The sequence below is a fragment of the Crocuta crocuta genome, unplaced genomic scaffold, assembly GCF_008692635.1.
Source record: "Crocuta crocuta isolate KB4526 unplaced genomic scaffold, BGI_CrCroc_1.0 scaffold133, whole genome shotgun sequence".
Classification (NCBI taxonomy): domain Eukaryota; kingdom Metazoa; phylum Chordata; class Mammalia; order Carnivora; family Hyaenidae; genus Crocuta; species Crocuta crocuta.
In genome coordinates, this window is record NW_027529438.1 from 2,605,016 (window position 1) to 2,624,243 (window position 19,228).

Sequence of the window (19,228 nt, forward strand, 5' to 3'; positions counted from 1 at the left end):
TCAGACCCTGGCTGCCAGGGCTGCCCATGGCTCACGTCTTCCCACCTGCCATACTAGCTCTGCCCCTAAAAGCGGTCTTAGGTCTTGGTCCTTTCTGTTAGGTCCTGGCTGATTATCCTGCTCACAAGATTAAGTCTGCCTTCATTTTTCCCTGTTCCTCAATTTCAGCCAATAGCTGGGGCTCCATTCTCTATAGGCTGATCGCCAAGGCACCGAGTCCCTGCTCAGCCTGCACACAGTGCGCTTCACTTAAGTGATTTGATGCCAATAATAACAGCTGCCATTAGTTGTGTTTATTTACAAATTTCATATTTATCTTAAATCTTACTTACATTATCTATTTAACTCATAGATGTTGTTTATGTTTTTTTATATGCTCTTTATCAAGTATTTTATCAACACTAAACCTCATGATAGCCCTGATCGGAATGTATTCATGTTTGGATTTTTCATATGAAGAAATCAATGCTCAGAAAGGTTGAGTAACTTCCCCAAGGTCACATAGCTTATGAGTTATAATGATGTCTTTTTTCAAACTTGACCTAAAATCTGCCTCTTTCATGAAGGCTTTCCCATTAATGCTTGCTTCTTGGCCCACGCGCTCTGTTTGTGCTGCAGCTTTATGAGCTGCAACCATGTCTCACCTCCTTACTGATCCTCAAGGACAAGGATCTCTTCACAAACAAAATAATGTTGATTCCTCCAAAGACAGAGAATATCGTAGGAAATGGCGTTGATTGACTCATTCTACCTGCCAGCACCCAAGAGTGAACTGGGAGGAAGAATGTTTGGGTTTAGAAATGTAGACTAACACTCCTGAGTGGCCTCTCTGCTCAGTGACTCAAGCTTCTTTATTGAATGGGCATAGTAAAGCCCGAGGCTGCCCCACCTCCTATGGACAGGGGCTACCCCGCCAGGAAAGGCTCCCCCACTTCTAACTCATGACACATCTTGAGAACAGCAGAGCACAGCCCACAACCAGGGAAGCACAACGTTTTGCAGTGAGCGGGCATAGCAGTCAACACTTACAGAAGAGGAGATGGAAGGTTGAAGCATTTAAGTAACTTGTTCAAAATCATTCTTTTTTTTTTTAATAGTTTATTGTCAAATTAGTTTCCACATAACACTCAGTGCTCATCCCCACAAGTGTCCTCCTCCATGCCCATCCCCCCCTCCCCCNCATTCTTTAAGAAAGAGGCAGGGCACCTGGGTGGCTCAGTCAGTGAAGTCACTGACTCTTGATTTGGGCTCAGGTCACAATCTCATGGTTGGTGACATTGAGCCCTATGTCAGGCTCTGCACTGACAGCATGGGGCCTGCTTGGGATTCTCTCTCTCCCTTTCTCTCTGCCCCTCCTCCACGTGTGCATGCTCTCTCTCAATCTCTCTCTCAAAAGAAATAAACTGGAAGGAAGGAAGGAAGGAAGGAAGAAAGGAAGGAAGGAAGGAAAGAAGGAAGGAAGAGAGAGAGAGAGAGAAAGAAAGAAAGAAAGAAAGAAAGAAAGAAAGAAAGAAAGAAAGAAAGAAAGAAAGAAAGAAAGAAAAGAAAGAAAGACAGAAAGGCAAAATTAGTTCGCAAACCCCAAGCCCTTGCCTCACAGCCAGTGCTCTCTGTTACAATGAACATTTGCCTGTCCTTGCATGAGAAAATTCAGTGATGCAGACTCTAGATAGAAGAGAGAATGCCACATAAGAAATTTCCATTTCTACAGGTAAATAGATGCTAACAAGTTCCAAATTCCCTAGCTAAAAATACTCTGAAAACAACTGTGACTGGACCACAGCCTAACGCAACCTTGATGGAAATATCACATTATTCTTCAGCCTCCTAAACTCTTTTGTTGCATCTGATGCACCTCTCTCTTTGCCTTATTTCTCCTGGGTCACAGGAATTACACAGCTGATGGCTGAATGACTGAGGGCACCAGAGATCTATAATAATTCCAATATACAAGCGTAAGGCCTAATTTTAGACTTTCCGAGGATAGTGGACATTCTGGAGATTTGAAGTGTTTCCGTTTTGGTTGCTTGGGCTTTGGCTTCTTGTTAATTAGCAGGATTGGCTTAAAGGTCACCCAGTGCCGTCAGCCCCATCATCTGAAATGGAAGAAGGACTGAACAGTGAAAAATCACTGAAGCTATGAATTGCATTTGGAAATTACATCTTCACTAAGATGTGTGCCTTCTCTCTGAGCTCTGAAGCTCATTTGCGGACTGTGTCAAGGACAAAGAAAACCTGTTCCTTAATTGCAGGAAGGGTGAGTCTCTGCTCACCTACGGAGGGGCCGGCAGGCTACTCCTACTAAAAATACCTTTCTTGCCTTTACATTAGTCACTGGCATTCTACTTCTGGTCTTTATGACCTTTGAAAAAGGTCTGTCCGTGGACCCAAGGACAGCAGTGACCTTCATGTGTTTTCACAGTGCTGCTGCAACATAAAAATCCAGAATGGTATTGGGGGGAGTCTCTATTAGCAGGGAAGGACCCCATCTACACCAATCCTTCCAAGGAAGGAGCACACAGTGAGCAGAAAAGATGTCCCCACGACAGCCACCAGCCCAGTGACATAGGAACACTGTGCAGTGCCAGGGCAGACTGTGAGAAGCATCCATGTGACACATTTTGTTAAATCCCTATTGTGTGCCAGGAAGTGTACTGGCTGGTATGAAAGCAAAAAAGCATCAGTCGTGGTCTCCATCTTCATAGATGGCATCATCTAAGGGAAAACCAGATAAATGCTTCAAAAACATATATTAGAATGTAATTTATAATATCTTTTGGAGGTCTAGGGGTGCCTGGGTGGCTCAGTGGTTAAGCAGCCAACTTCAGTTCAGGTCGTGATTTCACAGCTTGTGAGTTCGAGCCTCGTGTTGGGTTCTGTGCTGACAGCTCAGAGCCTGGAGCCTGCTCTGGATTCTGTGTCTCCCTCTCTCTCTGCTACTCCCCGACTTGTGCTGTCTCTTTCTGTCTCTCAACATTAAAATAAACATTTAAAAAACATCTTTTGGAGATCCAGAGGCAAGAGCAGTAAGTTCTACCTGGGGTTGGGGGAGGTGTCAGAGAAGTCTTCATCGATAAAGGGGTCAGTTGAATTTGGCATTGAAAGATGAAGATGAACTCATTCCAGGCATGGAAGAACAAGGGGAAAGCAATCCAGAGAAAAAGTATGAAAAAGACAAAGATGCAAAAGTCTGTATTTGGAGGATAATGGGTACTTTGGAAGAACTTCAGCCAACAAAATGGTTTAGCAGAAGGCTTGGGGGGCACCTGGGTGGCTCAGTTGGTTAAGCGTCCAACTTCGGCTCAGGTCATGATCTCACAGTTCAAGGATTCGAGCCCCACATCCAGCTCTGTGCTGACAGCTAGCTCAGAGCCTGGAGCCTGTCTTTGAATTCTGTATCTCCCTGCTCTCTGACCCTCCCCTGATCTCTCAAAAATAAATAAAACATTAAAAATTAAAAAAACAAAACAAAACAAAACAGAAGGCTTGGGTCAGCTTTGCCTCTTGGAAAGGGGTTCTGACGGTAGCATGGGAACGGGGTAGAAGGAGGCCTCTGAGTCAAGGGCGACCATTTAGAGACTCTCTGCAGTAAACTAGATAAGAGCAGAGGAAGACCTGACTGAGCACAGAGGCCATGGGGATGAGAGGAGGGAGCTCCTCTCTTGATCCTTTGGATGGATTTTTTAAAATCCTATTTGAAAAATGCACTAAATGGGTGCGTGGTTTCAGAGTGTGCAAAAAACACTGTCACCTTCATGATTTGATGCCAGTCATTCCCTAAACGCTTTGCAGTAGGCAGAGAAATCATCCAATGATGCTATTTCATCTTATTTTATTCTTCATTTAATCCAAGGTTTCAAGTTTATTTTCATAAACTTGAACAAGATAGTTTCTTATGGTTCTTTCCCTCTGTTCCTCTATGACCTTTGTCCTTGTGATTTCTTTTTTTTCTTATTTTTCACTTTTCATTTAAGTATAGTTGACGTATAATGTCATATTAGTTTGAGGTGTATAACAGAGTAACTTAATAATTCTTCACATTATGCTATGCTCACCGCAAGTGTAGCTACCCTCTGCTACCATACGGTACCAGTGACTATATTCCCTATGTTGTACCTCTCAGCCCCGTGCCTTAATTTCTTTTATAACTGGAAGTTTGTACCTCTTCATTTCTTTCACCTATTTCTTGTACTCACCTCCGTCCCTCCCCTCCAGCAACTGCCAGTTTCTTCTCTGTATGTATGAGTCTGTTTCTCTTTTTGTTGTTCTTTGTTTATTTGTTTTTTAAATCCCCCATCTAAGTAAAACCACTTTTGTTCTTCTCTTCCTGACTTATTTCACTTAGCATAATGCCCTCTAGGTCCATCCATGTTGTCACAAATGGCCATATTTCATTCTTTTTATGGCGGAATAGTATACTATTATATATCTATACCACATCTTCCTTATCTATTGATCCACCAATGGACCCTTAGGTTACTCCCATATAATGAAGCTATTTTAAAGAGAGGTGTTCAGGGCACCTGGGTGGCTCAGTTGGTTAAGCATCCAACTTAGGCTTAGGTCATGATCTCATGGTTCCTGGGTTCAAGCTCTGCATTAGGCTCTGTGCTGACAGCCAGCTCAGAGCCTGGAGCCTGTTTCGGATTCTGTGTCTCCCTCTTTCTCTGACCCTCGCCTGCTCATGCTCTCTCTCTCAGAAATAAATAAAACATTAAAAAATAAATAAATAAAGAGAGGTGCTCAGAAGAAACTGACACAGGGGTGACTAGGTTGCTCAGTGGGTTAAGCATCCAATTCTTGATTTTGGTTCAGGTTATGATCCTACAGTTCATGAGATTGAGCCCTGCATTGGGCTCTGTGCTGACAGCATGGGGCTTGCTTGGGATTCTCTCTCCCTCTCTCTCTGCCCCTCCCCAGCTTGCTCTCTTTCTCTCTCTCTTTCTCACAATAAATACATTGATAAAAATGAAAAAAAAATTTTTTTAAAAGAAACTGAAACTTGAAAAGGGGAGGTATTGTCCAAACCATGGGACATTATTCCAGGACAACCAGTCTAAGAGATATTGATAGGAGCAAAGATGCCTGATGGTGAGGGAATGTGGCAGCATCAGGAGAACAGAGACAATCACAGAGGAGGAGAGACAAACTTCTCCTGGTCATTGCCATGAAGACACAAACGTGGTTTTGTGTTTCCAACCTGTAAACAAGGAGAAGAAAACCTGCCTTGACTCCACTGTCCTTATGTATTACCAACCCAGTCCTCCAAATCATTGTCTACACTTGCTGTCTCCAAAGCTTCTCTTTCCATTCTCCCTTGAACCCATTCTACAAAAGCTTTCCTCAACACCACTCCACAGGGAGTCTCGTCAAAGGCATGAAAACTTCTCTCTTTCCAGACCTATGATAATCAATTCTCCATCTTCATTTCACCAGAACTACCTACAGCTTTGAGCACAGCTGATTCCTTCCGTCCTTTGCTGCCCTCCCTTCACTGGCTCGCAGTAATGCCCCCTATGTGGTTTCCTCTTGCCTCACTGTCTCCTCCTCCATTTATCATGGGTTCTTCCTCTTCGACCCACATCTCCATGTGGAGGTGGCCCAGGGCTCCTCCCCCGGGGGTCATCTTTTCTAGCAGTGCTCACTTCCTGGATGATCTCAATCACTCACTGGGCTTTCAATTTCCTCTATTTGTTGAAGACTGGCACATTTAAACCTTTCTTCATTCAGCCTAGACTTCTTGCCTGAAGTTCAGACCCATATATCAGCTTCCCACTCAACTTCTCTTCATTCTTTTCCTAATAAATATCCCAAACTCTATGCATCAAACTCTAAAATTCTAATACCCACGTTCTTCAAAAATTTGTTTAACCTTCAAATATTCTCTATTCTTCCAGCTGCTCAGCAAGATTTTTTGGAGTCATCTTTCATTTTTCTCACATACTTCAGATCTGATGTGGCAGCAGTTTCTCCTGGTTCTACCTTCAGAAAGCATCCAAAATCTCACCACTGCCTACCAGTCCCCAAATACCACCCTATTCTCAGTGTCTACCCTTTCTTACCTAGATTACGGCATGTGATAGGTTGAATTTCACGTCCTACACACAAAGTAGTTAAAGGCCTAACCCCCAGTACCCCAAATGTGACTATTTGGAAAGAATGTCCTTGCAGGTGTAATCAAGGTAAGGAAAAGTCATTTGGGAGGGAGCTTACTTAATTCAATAGGACTGGACAGACACACCCAGAGGGAAGATGACGTAGGGACACAGACAGGACAGCCCTGTGAAGACAGAGGCAGAGACCTGTGTTATGTTGCCATGAACCAAGGACCTGAAGCTACGAGGAGCTGGGAGACACAGGAAGGATCCTACCCTAAGGCTACAAAGAGAACGTGATCTGCCCAACACCTTGATTTTAGACCTCTAGCCTCCTGAACTGTGAAAGAATATTTTGTTCTAACTGGTTTCCCCACTTCCACTCTTTCTCTAAATGTATTCCCAACAGAGAAACCCAAATAATCCTCTAAATGTAATTCAGACCCTGTCATATCTCTATTCAAAACTCTCATCTGGCTCTCCACCTTACTCAGAAGAATAAGTGACTCCTCATGTCCCTTATTACCTATGACCTCACCTTTTACTATTTTCTCTCCTGTGTACTCTGATCCAGCCACTTTGTTGTTCTTCAAACACATCAGCCACTTTCACACACCCATGCTCTAGCAGTTTCCTGTACCTGGAAAATTATTTCCCCAGATATTCACATCCTTCTAACCTTGGCATTCATGCTATAATCTGCCCTGCCCTTATAATCCTAATTCTTTTCATTCTGATCTTCCTCTTTTTTTCCATAGCAGTTAACTGTCTCCTGTCATATTCATAATTTTCTTACCTACTCCACTCATTGTTATTGTCTACCTCTACACACTACAATGTAAGTTTCAAGAGGTAGATATTTTTGTTTCCTTTGTTCACTATTTTATTTTAAGCATCTGGAACAGTACATAACACATATTAGAATTTAATAAACACTGGCTGAAGTATCAAATAAATGTTTTGCTTCATTATTTTTCCTAGAGATAGTCCTAGGTCAAACAGTGACAAAAACACATGTGTATGTGTGTGTGCATGTGTGTGTGTATGTGTTGAGGAAAGGATGCAATTTGGAACTGGGTTCAAATCCCAATCCTGTCCATGTCTAACTAGATAACCTAAAGTGAGTCGCATCAAATGCTTCAATTCCATCATTGTAGAATGAACACATCATTTTATATATATGTATATATATATGTATATATATATTCCAATATGATATAATAATTCCTACATCAAACAGTTGTGAAGAGTAATTTGAAAATACATGAAAGTGTTTTGGCACATTAGAAAACATTGACTACTATAATTGTGTGTGTAGTGATTTTTTTTCTTTATAGTTTTATTTGTTGTCAACACTCTCTGATTAACCTGGGAATTTAGTTCACCAGGAAGACATGGTGTGGGAGAAATGGAATCTGGTCTGGCATTGGGTCTATGTTTATGGCTTGTAAAGAGCAACATATAAAGCCCCTACAGAACAAGTTAATGAACTAGACAAGGTCATATTGGCCTGTGCTTCCTCTTGCTTCACCTCTGACGTGCACAGCATACTTATCTTTATCCCTCTATTTTTTTATAGCACTTTTGATTCACTGGGAATGAACCTAAGCCAACTACCTCTCCTTGTGCTTTTTACTTAGCTTCAAATTCATATGTTCAGTCTAAAGAAATCTTGGCTGAGGTGAAAAATTCCTTCAAACTCGTGTGTTCTGAACATTAACTTGCTCCACGATATTCTTGCCAGCCAAAAGAGAAAGTCATAGTGATAAGGAGGAGAGAGCCAAAGAGCTCCAGACCCAGAGTTAGCATTCTGGTACCAGCTATCTTTCCAACAAGCTATGAAAACTTCAAATCATTTGCCCTCTTAAATTAGGAATCTTTGATCTTATTTGTAAGGGAGAAATAAGCTATTTTCATTTTCTCTAAATCTTGAGGTTGCCATGCTGACAGTAAAATCCATCTTTGGATTTAGCCATCTTGGCAGATTCCATATGCATGTGGCTCAGGCATGGGGCTTGGAGAGAAGGAACTAGAGGAGTATGGTAGAGGCAACCAGTGCTGAGTGACCATTCAGATTCAGTCCAGGGATCTCTGGGCTGGATGATATCTTTCTCTAAAATATAGTTCTTTCTTCTATAAAACAAAAATAACACCCACCTCATTAAATAACGATTAAATCATGCCATATACATGACATATTCATTACAGGGCTTAGTACATAGCAGAGGCCCCCAGAATGGCAGCAACTATTGTAGCAGAAATGACCTTGAAGTCACATTTATAAGCCCCATTCACCAAAAGAGCCATAGTAACCAAAAGAGATAAAGTAGTTAGGAATTATTTTTTTAAATTCTTTTTAATGTTTATTTTTGAGAGAGAAACAGACTGCAAGCAAGGGAGAGGCAGAGAAGGAGGGAGACACAGAAACCAAAGACAGGCTCCAGGCTCTGAGCTGTCAGCACAGAGCACAACACGGGGCTCAAACTCACAAACCACGAGATCATGACCTGAGCTGAAGTCAGTTACCTAACCGACTGAGCCACCCAGGCACCCTAGAAATTATTTTTTTTAAGAGGTGAGTCTTGTATTAGGTCTGAAGGTTGTATAGAAATTTCACCAGTAGAGGCAAACGCAACTGCATGAGAAGATTTGGCCTTCTGCTGTGCTACAGAGCAAAGCTTGTTCCTTCCCTGCTCAGCCATGCAGGTTGAATTGACCAAAGCAATGGTTATGGAGAAGCCTAGTCCCCTGCTGGTTGGTTAGGAATCTGTGAGACAGTATTACATGCTGTTGAACCCAAACGTGCTGCACAGCTTTTATGGAAAGAACTCTTCTTATGTCCATGGGGGATTGAATTCAAATGAAAAGTCATCAGATCCCATGCATGGACAAAAAGAAATCCATAAGAAAGTGATGTCATAAAATTTTCAACGGCCACACTAAGGTTTGCCATGGTGATGCTCATACCACTCTGAGTGATGCTGTGGTGGTCCAGGTGATGGAGTTGCCCTCTAATAACAACCAGGCTTTGAGGAGATTCATGCAGACATTTGTCCTTGCTCCTGAGGGCTCTGCTGCAAATAAGTTCTACCTTCATAATGATATCTTCAGATATCAAGAGGTCTTTGGTGGTTTTGTCACTGGGCCTCAGGAGAAATCCGAGGAAGAGGTAGAGGACCAGAAGAAAGACAGCAGACACCTGAGGTGGCACCTGATGATTCTGGAACTTTCCATGACCAGGCTGTCAGCAATGACCTGGAAGAATATTCAGAGAATGTGTTGCTGAACCAGAGCCTGATCCTGAATCAGAACCAGAGCAAGAACCCATGTCTAAAACCCAGGGAGAAAAGTCTGAGCCAGGATTGGAAGAAATTACTCCTGAGGATGCTCAGAAGAGTTCCTCCCCAATGCTTACGGACACAGCTCAGACCCTACAGGAGGACCTGAGGACATTCTCTTGGGCATTTGTGACCAGTAAGAACCTTCCACCCAGTGGAGCTCTTTCAGTTACTGGGATACCATCTTATGTTGTTAAAGTACCAGCTTCACAGCATCATCCATGGTCTAAGCCTGAATCTCAGATTCCACCACTGAGGCCTCAGAAGGATCAAAGAGTGTGAGAACAATGAATAAATAGTCCTCCCCAGAGGCGATCTACACCAATCTGTGAGGCTGGTGAGCAAGGTAACATTGAACCCCGAAGAACCTCAAGACTCCCTGAAGGTCACCAACTTTTCACCGGCAACCTGCCACACGAAGTGGACAAATCAGAGCTTAAAGATTTTTTTCCCAAGTTATGGGCATGTGGTGAAGCTATGCATAACAGCAGCAGGAAGTTAGTCAGTTTTAGTTTTGTTGCGTTTGATGATTCTGAGCTTGTTCAGAAGGCCCTTAGGGTGCCTGGGTGGCTCAGTGTATCATGCATCAGACTCTTGGTTTCAGCTCAGGTCATAATCCCAGGGTCATGGGACCAACCCTTTGTCAGGCTCCAGGATGAGCATGGAGCCAGTTTGGGATTATCAATCTCTCTCTCAATCCCTCTTCCCTTCTCCCTCACTCACACACTATCCTCTCTATATATAGAATAAGTTAAATGTTTTTTTAAAAATTAAAAAAAAAACAACCCTTAGCAACAGGCCTATCATGTTCAGAGGTAAGGTCCATCTGAATGGAAGAGAAGAAGATGTGAGTCTTCTCCTAAGAAGAGGACATCGCCTGCAGGGGCCTGGAGGTGAGCCGGATGGTGGACAGAGAGGCCCTCCCAGTGGAAGCAGGATTTGGAGCACAAAGGGAATTATTCCAAGGCAATGAATTGCTCTTCATTGACCTTCACATAGCAATACCAATCTAGCTCCTGCAGAGAGGTGAATTCCTTACACCAGTGCTCGGTATCCTGAAGTATGACCCTCGTCTATTATAAACTGCTGATGTTTGTACAATTTTACTTTTTCTGTCAATTCTGTGTGCTCCTTCTCCCTGCCTTCCATCTCCTCACCATTCAGCCCTTCACTTCCATTTTCATGGGATGGTATTTTAGGAAAAACAGTTTCAAAGAAGAGTATAAGACTGAATTTCCTTGCTTCACTTTTGCATAAACACACTGGGCTCTTTCTTAACAGCCGTTTCCCCAGAGGAATGTATGTTGCTTATTACTGACATTTGGTATGTTTCATTTATTGGACTATTTCTTGTTTTCTATGTGTTTCAAAAGCCTGGTAGAAACACAGTACTTGATCAGTATTTTGAAGGCAGGGGGGAGAAAAGAATTTTCACAAGTGGAATGAAAGAAAAATGGCCCATTATGGGAGAGAACCATCATGAACAATACTGAGAAGGTAGAAAGGAGCATAGGGTCTTTGGGAACAAAAAGTAGAAAGTCAAACGACTTGGGGGCAAACGATAAAACCATCAGAAGATAATTGGATAGAGAGGTAGATGTTTGTTGTTATTGTCCTTCCAGCTGTCATCCCAAACCCTTAATCAAGTAAAAGAATCCTTCTTGTTTGTGAAAACTCCATCTCATGCTATTCAGGAAGGAATGACACCTCCCTCAAATCAAACAGGAATTACAAAGTACAAAAATGAGCAATCAACTTTTACAAAACACGTGAAGAAACTAAAACTATTAAAAAGGCAAAAAAAAAAAAAGTCCCCAAAATGAGGAACTAAATACTTGAGGGGGCTGAATAAATAAAACATGATGAAGCAATCATTAAAAGAAATACAAATATCTCCAGAGAGATATGCAAGGATTTTATATTCATAACAAATCAACTTCAAAGAAATTGGAGATTCATTGTTTCAAAGGGGAAGAAGAAAGCTACATAGATGGACAGTTAAAGAGAGAATTTAGGAGGCTAGATCATTAAGTGAGAAAAGTCTTTTATTTTTTTTTAATGTTTTATTTATTTTTGAGACAGAGCATAAGAGGGGGAGGGGCAGAGAGAGAGGGAGATACAGAATCCGAAGCAGCCTCCAGGCTCTGAGCTGTCAGCACAGAGCCCGATGTGGGGCTCAAACCCACGAATGTGAGATCATGACCTGAGCCGAAGTCGGAGGCTTAACTGACTGAGCCACCCAGAAGCCCCGAGAAAAGTCTTTTAAAACATAGCACAAGACAAAACAGATGACCTAAAAGAGAGGATATCAATCAAACGAGGCCAATTTGAATGGAGCTTTTAAGAAAGAATTTCCACTGAGGTGCTGGGGTGGCTCAGCCCATTAAGTATCAACTTCAGCTCAGGTCATGATCTCATGGTTTGTGGGTTTAAGCCCCACATCTGGCTATGAACTGACACTGCGGAGCCTGCTTGGGATTCTCTTTCTCTCCCTCTCTCTCTCTCTCCACACCTCCCTGATTTGCACTTTCTCTCTCTCTCTCTCAAAATAAAGAAAGAAATCAAAAGAAAGAAAGAGAGAGAGAGAGAGAAAGAAAGGAAGAGAGAGAGAGAGAGAGAAAGAAAGAAAGAAAGAAAGAAAGAAAGAAAGAAAGAAAGAAAGAAAGAGAAAAAGGAAGGAAGGAAGGAAGGAAGAAGGAAGGAAGGAAGGAAAAGAAAGAAAGAAAGAAGAAAGAAAGAATTTCCACTGAGTTTAGATTGTTGGAAAGGATGATATCAGAACTACCCACGACAGGTCCAACACATGAAAGATGAAGTCAAGCAAACAAAAGAAGAAGTGGGCAGGGGCGCCTGGGTGGCTTAGTCGGTTAAGCGTCCGACTTTCGCTTAGGTCATGATCTCGCAGTTCGTGGGTTCGAGCCCCGCGTCGGGCTCTGTGCTGACTGCCAGCTCAGAGCCTGGAGCCTGTTTCAGCCTGTGACTCCCTCTCTCTCTGACCCTCCCCTGCTCACGCTGTCTCTCTCTCTCTCTCTCCTAAAACTAAATAAAACATTAAAAAAAATTAAAAAAAAAAAAAAAAAAGAAGAAGTGGGCAATGAAAAAGGACTACACTATAAATCTACGTCTGGCCGTGATGGAGAAACAGCGACTGGACTTCCCCTCCACGTAATACGGTAGAATAGCAAATGGAACAGAATATATGAAATAACAGGTCTAAGACACTGGAGAACAGGCAAAGCAGACCTCGTATCTCTAGAAACAGAAGGCAAACTAGAAGATTTTCCAGGTTGCCACACAGAAAGCAGAAACCCAAACAAAGAGCCAGAGATGAGAGTTTGTGGAGTCCAAGTCAAAGAGATGTGATGGAATGGAATATCCAAAAGAAGAGAGATGTATGGAAAGAAAGCTTTAGAGACCTGTAGAAAAGTCCCCTTGAAACCTGGCCAAGTACTGATCTATCCATGAGTGAAAGGACACTTCCCAAGGTCAAGGAAAGAACAATGAAACAACAGTTGGCTGGACGATTTCCACACCTTACACAGGGCTGGGGTCTGTGGAAGTATCCAAAAGCAGAGTGAAATGACCTCATAATGCAAGGAGGACCAGACTAAGTCCTCAGATGGTTGTGGCTATAATAATGATGTTAAATTCTCCCTAGACCAAAGAAAACTCCAGACATGCCTTAACATAGAGTAAAAGTAACTTCAAAAGGATTCAATGGATCCTAAGTAACTTCACCAAACACCATAATGCCTTTCAACTCTATTTAATAAAGAAAGCAAACGAAATTCAGCACATTATGAAATAAAATTCCCCACACCCAAGGAAAACTTACCAAGCATAAAAAGAACAAGAAAATATCACCATAAGCAGAGGAAAATTAATCAATAGAAAAAAGAACTGAAGTGAGTCAATGGAATTAACATTCAGGGACATTAAAAAAGCTGCTTTAAATATACTGTAGATGCAGGTTGGCAAACTTTCTATAATGGGCCGGATAGTCTATATTACCGGATTTGAAGGCCAGATGGTCTCTGTCACAGCTACTCAACTTGGCCACCGTAGTACAAAAGCAGCCATTGACAAGGCACAAATGTTCACACCAAAGCCTGGAAACAACCCAAAAAAGCATCAGTTGGTGAATGGATAAGCAACAGTGATACATCCGCTTTTGGAACACTAGTCAGCAATAAAACGAATAAATTGCTCCAATACACAATAAAAGGGAAGAATCTGAAAAGCATTATGCTAAGTGGGAAAAAAAAAGTCTCAAAATGCTTCATGCTCTATGATTTCCCTTCTTAAAAATTCTAGAAAAGCCAGGCTCTAGGGACAAAAAGCATTATCTGGGGTTGCCAGGGATCAGGGATGGGAAGATGGGTTCAGAGAGGTGTGAGGGAACTTTCTGGAGTTATGAGCATGTTCTAGAACGTGATTGCAGTGATGGTAACACAATTCTTCACATTTTTCAAAACTTGTTAATTGTTCACTTTAAAGGGGTATATTTATAAAGTAGATTTTTTAAAAAATCGACTCTAGTGGGGCGCCTGGGTGGCTCAGTTGGTTAAGTGTCCGACTTCAGCTCAGGTCGTGATCTCGCGGTTCGTGGGTTTGAGCCCCGCATCAGGCTCTGTGCTGACTGCCAGCTCAGAGCCTGGAGCCTATTTCAGAGTCTGTGTCTCCCTCTCTCTCTGACCCTCCCCTGCTCACGCTGTCTCTCTCTCTCTCTCCTAGAAATAAAAAAAAAAATCGACTCTAGAGATCTTAGAAATTGTCAATTTGAGAATGGAAGTATAAAGGTGGGCTATGTAATTGGCTGAAAAACACAATGGGTGGAGCTGAAGAGTGAATCAGCATCCTGGCAGAGAACGCTGTGAAATTCTCCCCCCTAATAGTGCATAACATTCAAAAAATGGAAAGTGTGGTATAGTTAGGAAATGTGCAGTATAGGCCTAAAAATTCCATTTTTTAAAATGTGTGTGTAAATGTATACATATGAATGTTAATCGAGGGGCAGCCTGGGGCGGGTATGCCAAAATGTTCAAGGGAAGATGAAGAGTGGAGGAGAGGAAAGGAGAGTTTTCACATGTTGTCCCGTGTGCTAACTCACATTCTTTTCCCTATGCTATTCTAGAATTTACCGGGAACAATAGCAAAGAAAATCAAAGTACCCGCTTATCAACAGGGCTGAAACTCCAAATCACAGGTCTGATGATGGACTGAAGCCCAAGGCCTAGAGATGGACTGGAATGATGTCCTCCTCTTCCTGAGCCCATACCCAGATTTCCAGTTGGCCACAAGGATCAGAGGCCAAGAAATGGGAGTGCCTGGGAATACTGAAGGAATAAAAGAGAGAGAGAGAGAGAGAGGTCTCAATGCCAGGCTCTTCTCTTATAGCTTTGGCGCTATGAAATAAATGTAAAGAGCATGTGGAAGGAGAAAAGACAGACAGACCTGGTCCTCAGGCTAAGAGCAGCTGAGGTGGGGAGGGGTAGAAGCAGAGAAGACTTGACCCCATGGCATCTATTCCCAAGAGTCAAGAGTGGTTCCCAGCCACCACCCTAGAATCAGACTAGTGTGCTCTGTTTTCGGTGAGGCATAAGAAAGAAAATATGAAGCACTTCTCCTTGGATAAGAAGAATAGCTAAGAGCTTGTCCTTGACCCCATCCTACATTCCCATGCAGGCTATCTAGTTTGCAGAGCCCTATGCAAAGTGAAAATGCAGGGCCTCTCCTTCAAACCTTACTAAGAACTTCAAAATGGCAGCCACAGAGCATTTAACCCCACCCAGGGTCCTCGGAGTGCCAGGTTGCTTACCCATGAAAGTGGCCCTGCCTGCGTACAATAATAGTTCTCTTTGAAAACACTGTGCTTTATAGGCAAGTCTTCGGCCAACAGGGGGTGGCTGGAGGAGAGAGACTGAGACCATGGGGGAATCTTTCCCCACACTTACCTCTTCTATGTATCTGCATCCGTCAAGGTCACCGCAGAAGCAGATGGCATCCTCAAAAAGAGATGCTTTAAGAAAGTTTAATAGGGGCACCTGGGGGCGCCTGGGTGGCTTAGTCGGTTGGGTGTCCGACTTTCGCTTAGGTCATGATCTCGCGGTTCGTGGGTTCGAGCCCCGCGTCGGGCTCTGTGCTGACTGCCAGCTCAGAGCCTGGAGCCTGTTTCAGTCTGTGACTCCCTCTCTCTCTGACCCTCCTCTGCTCATGCTGTCTCTCTCTCTCTCCTAGAAATAAATAAAAATATTTAAAAAAAAAAGAAAGTTTAATAAAGGAATTTTACATAAAAATGTGGCTGACTTCAGAGAGCAAGGGGCAGGTATGGCCCCTGGAACTCCGTGGGAGGGGCCAGGGGATGTCCATGGCCTTCCATGAAGGGACAAACTGGTCAAGCAAAGGCACTGGGGAGGCCAGTCAGGAGAAATATACCCCACCTCGTCTCTCCTCCTGCCCCTGGATCTACTGCCTGGGCTTCCTACTGTTGCAACTAGCAGCCAGAGGGTAAGGGAGCTGGAAGATGCCGCCCAGGAAGATCTGCCTTCAGGGCACAGAGCAGAAGCTCTAGAAAAGGATTCTGCAGGCACAAATGGAAGGTTCACAGCTTGGAACCAATGAGACAGGAGGGCGAAGATAGCCCACAGAGGCTCCTGGAAAGAGTGGGAAAAGAGTATCAAGGTAACTTCCAGCCCATGCTCGTCACAAATATACAACATATTCTCTTTCCTATCTCCATTGGACCCAACGTCCAACTTAGCTCACCCTGAGGGTTTCACAGTGAGCTCCTAATGGCACCCAGAGACCGAATAATATAATGCCAGCGATGTAAAGAGGCCCCAGATTTAGATCCTGCAAGCTCCCTTCCAGAAATAAGAGAATCAAGCCTACAGTATACAAAAATGTGACGAGAGGGAAAGACGGCACGGGGATGATCGTCTGAGAAAGCGTGAGTGTAGGGGATCTCCTGATGAGCATGACCTCTTTAAAGAATATTTAAGATGTGATGACACAGAGATTCCCCGTAGGTGATTTCAGAGAAGAGCGGTCAATTAAGCAATTCCAGGGGCTGGAGATCATTCTGTATCCCATAAACACCATCAGCGTTCCCCTATGCAGTAACAGTCTGTGCCGAAAAATCGAACGCAATTACTTTTGTCCTCTCAGCCTTCTGAGCACCTACTTCAATCAGAGAAAAGGTTAAACCAAGAGCTAAATATGCCCTTTTGTCACCATGAGGGCAGTGCTGAGCTTGATGGAAGCATTCATGAGGCCGAATCCTTCCTTTTTGGGGCCAGGTGAAAAAGGATGGTCAATCGGGACACTCAGAAACAGCAATTGCCCAAAGAACTGGGAACAGGAACATTTGAAATCAATATCCCTTGAAAAATAAAATGCAGCTCATTGCGTTCCTATTATAATTTTGCCTTGCCTCTGCTTTAGCCCGGAAACAGTAATGACAGTAGAAAACCATTTATTTACTCATTCTTTCCCTCATGGCATCTTGTTTTGTTACATGTATTTTGCTGCCTTTTCATTTCTAGCTCTATGTGGGACATTTTTATAATAAAAGTCAGGGGAAAACATTTCACTGTAATGTCAACCTCTAGCTGTGTGACCTCAGGCGAGCCAATTCACAGAAAAAATAGACTTTAGAAGTTAAAAATGAGTTTTAGCCCCATCTGCAAACACCTACTGTATGGATGGGACGTGTAGGGGCAGGGAATAGCAAAGTCTCCAAGAAAGTGAGCCCAAGAGCTTTACCCTCACTGTATCCTCTCTAGAATCACCCTCTCCTCAGTGTCACACAAATATTTGTTGTTGCCTATGTTTTTTCCCACTTGAAAATTCCGTGACCTCATCTTGAGCTCAGTCTCCCTGCACATCACACTACTGCTCAAAAAACCTTATAAAGACACCCACGTCATTTCATTACCCCTGATGTGCCACAAATGATAGGTATGACTTTTCATAAATTATTTAAACTTCCTCTTTGTTTCTGTATGTAAATAGGATAACATGGGTAAAGTATTTGCAAAGTGCTTGGCCCATATGAGTATTTAATAAGTGTTAGTTTATGCTGTTGTGTTATTATTGGTGATGGTGTGAGATGGTAGAGGCATCTTTCTGATTCCCAATTTAGAGTCATTTTCCTGATTCCTAGTTTAGGCTGCTGACCTCATCTATTGGAAATAATGTTGGGAAAAGGGTCTTGAGATGGGAATTATGATCCTACCTGTGAAGGCCAATAATAATAACGAGTGTGAACCTCAGATAGTCACTGAACATCCTCATGGCTCCAACAAGTCAGTGTGAGAGTATAGCACAGACACACATACACAGACACACAGACACACACACATACACACACACATACACGTGTGAGTGGATACTCAAGAAATACTTGTCAAATGAATGAAGGTCATGGAACTGAGGACTTTGACAAAGTAAGACGGTGCATCAGCTCAACAGAGAGGACAAAGCATTCACTGTGACCAGGTCACCCTCTAATACAAATCATGAGTGTGGAGAATTCACAGGCAGAGATGGAAGTAGATACCAAAACCTTGAAATGACACAGTGTCATGTTTATTTATATCATGGGTGCTGTTGGTTAACACCCACGAGGGGAATCAGAAACAATGTGGTCAAGGGCAAGAAATTAAAGAGGAAATGATGCATTTTATTTACCCCATGAAAAACAACAACAGTTTCCTCTGTGATAAGGTCTTGCACTGGTAATATCTAGAAGGGGCAAATGACACAGGAAATACAACCATTCCAGGGGAATTTTTAAATGGTGATTACTATTTACAAAATTCAGTGCAGTCATATTCAACCTCTTCTCTGCTATTTGAAATAAAATTCTCATAGGCACACCCACATGCACACACATGCACAGCGGATGCCCCCCTAACTAAAGGGATCCAGCAACACGATCCCAACTTCTTTCCTAGACTGAGAAATCAGACTTTTCCTTGAGAGACCAGACTACACCTGTCCCTCCATTCTCCCAAGCGTTCCTGCTCAGCTGCTCACCACGCTGTTTATCATGGTCGTCTCACCTCTTTCTAGAGTGTCAACTATCATCCAGCTGCTGATCGCTGGCGAATCTCTAATAACAGTCCAGACCTATCTCTTGAGTAGCACATCCAACTCATTGCCTTATGAACATTTTCACTGGTAACGCCCTGTAGTCACGCCAAACACACTGTTCCCATTGCTGAGGAAGTCCTGTTTCTCCTCTTCTTCATGTTCTATATCTGTTTGAGCAACACCATCTGCCTGGCTGCTCAAGTCTGGGTCACTTCTATCTACTTCATCCTCATTACCAGTGTAGTCCCCTCACATGCCCAGCAGGTCATTTCACCCCCCAGGGATACTTCTGGTATACCACTTAATGCGTTGACCTATATTCATTTGTATAGGTTTCTCCCACACTAGTGTATGAGCTTTTCCAAGATAGAAAGCTAAGCTTACAGCGAGCACTTAATGGGTGATTGCTAAATGCACCCCAGGATTTCACTGAGACTGAATTGACCCACGTAGCCCTGATGTCGAGTGTTAGGGTTGCCTGCAGGATACGCACCTGCCGCCACCCTTTCATCTGCTTGACGACAGATAGCAAACTTATGGACCCTCCTCTCTGGGCTCTGTCACTCACCAGAATCCAGGCCCTGTTAGGCCAGTAGTGTCTGGCTAAGAGCATGATAGCTCCGGGACAGTATGGCCCCATCCCAAATCCTAAGGAACATAAAACCTCATGAACACGAGACCTGAGGAATTTTTTATCAA

The 19,228-nt window shown here is 43.1% G+C and overlaps 1 pseudogene; it reads left to right on the forward strand.

Moving 5' to 3' along the window:
* Positions 1-8,421: 8,421 nt before the first annotated feature.
* On the forward strand, positions 8,422-18,620 carry LOC144228199 (ras GTPase-activating protein-binding protein 1 pseudogene; annotated as a pseudogene).
* Positions 18,621-19,228: the final 608 nt, after the last annotated feature.